This window comes from Panthera uncia, chromosome B1 (genome assembly GCF_023721935.1).
Source record: "Panthera uncia isolate 11264 chromosome B1, Puncia_PCG_1.0, whole genome shotgun sequence".
NCBI classification, from domain to species: domain Eukaryota; kingdom Metazoa; phylum Chordata; class Mammalia; order Carnivora; family Felidae; genus Panthera; species Panthera uncia.
This window is the reverse complement of record NC_064811.1, coordinates 133,221,549-133,227,548: the sequence shown is the minus strand read 5'-3', so window position 1 is coordinate 133,227,548 and position 6,000 is coordinate 133,221,549.

Below are 6,000 nucleotides of genomic sequence, written 5' to 3'. Positions count from 1 at the left end.
ACAGATAAAGAGATCAAGATAGATCACTGCTGGAGACTGTGTTTCCTAAGAATGGATGATAAGCATTAGCAGATAAAAAAAATGTAATCAATCAAGTAATGGAACAAGGCAGGAATGAGAGGAATGTTTTTCAATTTAAAATCTAGTGTAAGTTTTGCCCTTAAAATCAGAGAAAATGTAAAGAATCAGAGGGAATTTTTTTAAATCCACAATGAAGGAAGAAAAGTGCTCCTTAAATAGATGAGTAAATGGTTTCAGGCATAAATGTATTTATGTATAGATGTGTAGAGATTTTCCTCTCCCGTTAGGATTGAGTAATTTTTTTAGAGTAAATTTATTCAGGAGTTGATTAGTTTGTCAGTAATAACAACCTACTTTTTGTAGCTCTTTAAAAAATGACCTTAAAAATGCACAAGAATGGTATTTGTTTTAGAAAAACATGAATAATATATATTTTTTAAACTTTTCTGAATACTAGTGGTCTAACAGAACTGATAGAGTCACGGTCACTAAAGGGGAATTCTCCGAAAGGCCTCAGAAAAAACAGTAATGAAAGAAGGAGACAACCAAATACCCGAGTCTTAAAAAGTTCCACCTCTCTGTCCACCCACCCCACCCTTACCACGCCCACCCCACCTCCCCAGGGATATGAAAATCTCCCGGCAGGTGATGGACTGTGCCAGAGTCAGTGTTGATGCTTAAAGGTTGAAGCTGATTTGTAAACAACAAAAATTCAATAGATATCATCCCTGCTCTTAAAATACCCCTGCCACACTGCCACTGAGGGTTTCTCATTGGCCACTTGTGACAGAAAGCTCCTAAATGGTCTCCAGTGATCCCTACCTCCTGGTACACATGCTCTTGTATAATGCCCTACCCTTCAATACGGGCTGGATTTAGTGACTTGTTTCTAGCAAACAGAATGTTGCAAAGGTGATGAGAGGTCATGTGCTAGATTAGGCTACAGGATAGCTGTTGCTTCTGTCTTGGGTGCGCTCTCTCACTTGCTCTCTCTGAAGAAAGGCAGCTGCCATGTTGTGGGCTGTACTAGGGAGACAGCACAAAAGGCCTCAAGGAATCAACAACCTTGTGTATGAGTTTGGAATCAGATCCTCTCCCGCTGAGCCTTCACAGAAGACCTCAGCCTCAGCTGACACCTGGACAGCTGACACCTGTACCGCAATCTCATGAGAGACCTTGAGCCAGTGGCACCAACCTAAGCAGCACCCAGGGGCCTGACCTACAGAAAGTGTGACAAAACAAATATCCGTTGTTTCTTTTGGTTTTTTTTTCAGTCCACCTCCTCATTTCCTGCACTGTGCCCCCATCTCTCTCATTGTCAATTCCCACCTTCACATTTCTTTTACTTTTTTTTTTTTAATGTTTACTTATTTTTGAGAGGGGAGAGGAAGGGCAGAGAGAGAGAGAGAGAGAGAGAGGGAGGATCTGAAGCAGGCTCCGCACTGACAGCAGAGAACCCAATGTGGGAGTTGACCTCACAAACCAGGAGATCATGACCCTAGATGAAGTCTGCTGCTTAACTGACTGAGCCGCCAAGGCGCCCCTCCTTTTACTTCTGTGGACAATTTAAAACGATCTGTTTCACAGGCTCTTTTATTCTATAGTCTCAGGGCTTCTCCTTTCCATCTTAAGAGGCCTAAAAATAATAAAGTAAGCTTTTAATCCGAGAGAAACTCTAGTGCTAGCTGCTGTAACAACAGTTCTCAGCTTATGTCGAGAAATTGTTCGTCACTCAAAATAAGTAATGTACCTATGATTTCATCAACTTGAAATATTCTAGCTTTGAAGAAAACATAGTCTAGCTTTGGCACATTTTATAAGGTAGAGAATAAAACCTTTGATGATGAAACACTCTATTCCCTATTATTTACAGTTTAGATAGTAATAAAACACATTATTTTCAAATATTTTGGGGCTACCATTTGATGTGAATTATTGCTAGATGTTGGAGAGAGTTGTCCACTTCTGAAATCTCTGTTTTTTAGCCTTTTGGGCTCAGCTATTCCCTCAATACCCCAAATAAACTGCTTTGTGCCACTCCTTTTCCTCACAGTGCAGAAATTCCTCTCTTGCAGGATTTTGGAGGATACCCTGAAGGCTTCTGTTCCCATTTGTCACCATTCTGTCTGGAATTACTCCCCCCACCCTGTTCCTGCCAGAGTTTTGTTCTATGATGGGCCCTGCCCTGCTTTCTTCAACTTCCCTGAAAAGCCACCAACATCAGGCCGCTGAATGGAAGCACAGAAAAACACAGATACCAAACAACTTAAAATTAGATGTTTCCTGAAATTAGACTTCTCCAGTTTCTTGGATAACCTCAGCATGGGGAAATCCTGACTATCCTCCTCAGGGACCTCTGTGCCCCTTCCTAACTGACCCCCCCCAGTGTGCCAAACCTCTTACATCTTGCTATTTTTCGCCCAGACTAAGAGCCCCCAGATCGACTTCCCACCAGACCTTAATTTTCCTTAATACAAAGCATTTCAACTTGGTTTTGTTTAAACTTCCCCCATCTAGGTAGAGTGACAGTGAGGAGTGGGGAGGGGTCTCAACTTCTACCACCAAAGAGGCCCCAGACCCATTCATGTGCTCCTTCTTAGATGTTGTTATCCTCTCCTCAATTCAAATTGTTTCCTGCTATTTAAAATAACAGTTTTAGGGGCGCCTGGGTGGCTCAGTCGTTTGAGTGTCCGACTTTGGCTCAGGTCATGATCTCACCGTTCGTGAATTTGAGCCCCGCATGGGGCTCCGTGCTGACAGCTCAGAGCCTGGAGCCTGCCTCGGATTCTGTGTCTCGCTCTCTCTCTGCCCCTCCCTGCTCATGGTCTGTCTCTCTCTGTCTCAAAAATAAATAAAACATTAAAAAAAAATTTCTTAAATAACGATTTTGAATGTTACATTAAAGTTTAATAAAAAGATTACATTAAACATTCTAATAAAACATATAAGAAAAGTTGTTCTCCCATTGAAATCCTGCTGAATGTGCTAAGAAATTTTTCAAAGAAATGGAGTTTTTTTCTTAACCCTAGATCAAATACCCATACTGTAAACTAGTGTATAAACTATTTCAAGTAATTATGAGCCCTCTTTGAGGATCATATCAGGATGCTCATTCTATGGTTTGGCAAATGATTGGTAAATATTTAGAAGCTATATCTCATATCAATAGCAAACGTCTGACATTGACATGAAACATTACAATGCAGAGCTGCTGTAAATTATGCTTGGCCTCAGGAAGCTGGATGAAGATACACTGAGCTTCAGACCTTGGTTCTAAGGAGGAGCTTTAGAAAAACATATATCATTTTAGATGACATTTAATTGCTTATTCTCCCCAGTAGGTGTAAATTCCATTATAAAAATACATTTCCTTGGATCGGTGAGAGGGTTCGTTCCTGGCTATGCAGAGGGAAACCTTCCCTCACTGCTTTCCTCCTGGTTGCTAATTGCATCCAGTTTCCTTAAAATTTTCTTTTTTAATGTTTATTTATTCTTGAGAGAGAGAGAGAGAGAGAGACAGCAGGAGACGAGCAGGGGAGGGCAGAGAGAGAGAGAGGGAGACACAGACCTGAAGCAGGCTCCAGGCTCTGAGCTGTCAGCACAGAGCCTGACTTGGCCTTGAATCCACAAACCTGAACCACGAGATCCTGACCTGAGCCGAAGTCAGACACACGCTTAACTGACTGAGCCACCCAGGCGCCCCTGCATCTAGTATTTTCAAAGGGAGCTGGGAGTTTGTAGAGAAAATAACTTGAAGCATGTCTGGTGATCTGGTTGTGTGACAGGAAGAAACTGAGTTGGGTAGAGGGAGGGTGCTGATGGAGGAAATTTTTCACAGGTAGATTTTTCCAGGCAGGACAAAAACTTACTCCAAGCAACAATGAAGTATGGCATAGTGCACTGAATTCAACTAAAGACCTGAGGGGTGGAGTTGAGGAGCTTCCAAATCAAAAGTACCTACCCTGACCCAATGCAGCCAGCAGTATACTCATTAAATAATAATAATAATAATAATAATAAAGCTGTCATCTAAAACTGAGTTGCCCTTTGGAACCCAAGAAAATCTGTTGGTGACCTTCTAAGAGAGCAATTCATAGAGGAAGGGACTTGTTTCCCTTCCTGTCTTGTCAAGGAGTCTGAGTCAGAATGGCGGTACATTGAATGGAATGGTAGCCAGGAGCCCACTGGTAACTGTGTGAACTGAGGAACAGAGATTAGTAGAATTTCACTTTGGCCAGTGGAGAGACTTAAGCAAAATGTGTTTGAACGACAATTAAGTTAAAACTTAAAGCAGAGAATAGAGAAGATTGTACAGGCATTGGGGACTTCCAGAGATCCGTACTGGTTAAGGGAGAAGAGGAGAAATTTCCTAGGGGCTTGATTTTCTGTGATTATAAAGCTAAGAGGGGCATTACGCTAGGAAAATCTGGGATTGAAGGTTACTGTCACCTCATTTGTATTCCAGGCTGGAAAGCCATAATAACCCAGAGAGAATAGTTTCTACTTACAATCACTTTTTCCTATGGGAGAATTTCAGTCATACTAAAAGTACCATTTTGACTGATATGATTGTAGAAGATCAAATTTAGATTCCAGTTATAATAACACAGAAAAAATTAGCTGGATTTGAGAATTCACATTCTGTGTCATGAATGTACAATAAGCCAAAACTTTGACACTAAAGTCTCTGAAACTCACTGACCTCATTAATAAATCACGAGTAATATTTCTGTGTCATAACATTATTGTGCAGATAATGAGAAAACTCTTGGGGGAGTATTTAGCACAGTGCCAGGCACATAGTAAATGTCCAATTGTATTTGTTCATTGCTCGTTAAAGAAGGTTTTGCCAGAAAATTAAACTGGTCGCCAAAGAAAGACCACATAAAATGTTAGAGCAAACTCTAAGGGCTTTTGAAAGCCAAGGCACCATGCATGAGAAAGAGAGATGACAGTTTCTTTTATCACATAGAGTAGGGAGAAAAGCACCCTGAACTGAGAATCAGGAAGGTGGTTTTTTGTCCTGGCTCAGCTTCCAGCTCCCCTGGAGGCTTGGTTAGCTCATTAGCTAACCTCTCCCAGCATCAGATTGCCCGAGGGAAAAATGAGGGGCTCAGTCTCCATAATAGCTAAGGTCATTTTTAACAAGAACAATTCACGTATTTGTAAGATATGACCATTACTGTTGCTAAAACACTTGCTTTAATTATTTATCATTTTTTGATGCATAGTATAACAATTAGGGGATAGCAATTATAATGTTTATGGTTTTAATTTTTTAAAAAAACGGCACTTTTATAGAAAAAGCTTAAGTGTGTCATGATCCCAAATTAAATTAACTACAACTGTGGGAAGTTGGATTGATTAGACAGACAGGGAATAATAACACCACTATATTCCTGGTGCTAATATCTGAATGATAGCTAAATGAGTAGGAGGAAGAATACAGATACTTTCCAAAGTTGGTCTTGCAAACCCAAATATAAAAAGTAAGGTTATTATGGTCACAGTTTAAATGTGTATTAGTCATGTGTATTTTCTAAAGGGAGAGCTGGGAAGTGGCAAAGGTGAAGGGTGGGGTGATGAGACTAATATTACGAGTATTTACTGAGTACATACTATGTGACAAGTACTGTGACAAACATTTTACTTTTTTTTTTTGCTCTTCGAGGTAGGCACAATAATTCTCATTTTACAGAAAATCAACCTGCCAATATTACACAGAACAGTTGTTGGGACTAGAAGCCAATTGTCTGACTTCATTCTGTGGGTTTTCTAAATTATTGCCTGAAAACACGAATATAGGGAAAGGACATAAAAATATTTGGTGCTTATGGGAATGCAAGCTAATGCAGCCACTCTGGAAAACAGTATGGAGGTTCCTCAAAAAACTAAAAATAGAACTACTGTATGACCCAGCAATTGCACTACTAGGCATTTATACACAGGATACAGGTGTGCTGTCTCGAAGGGACACAT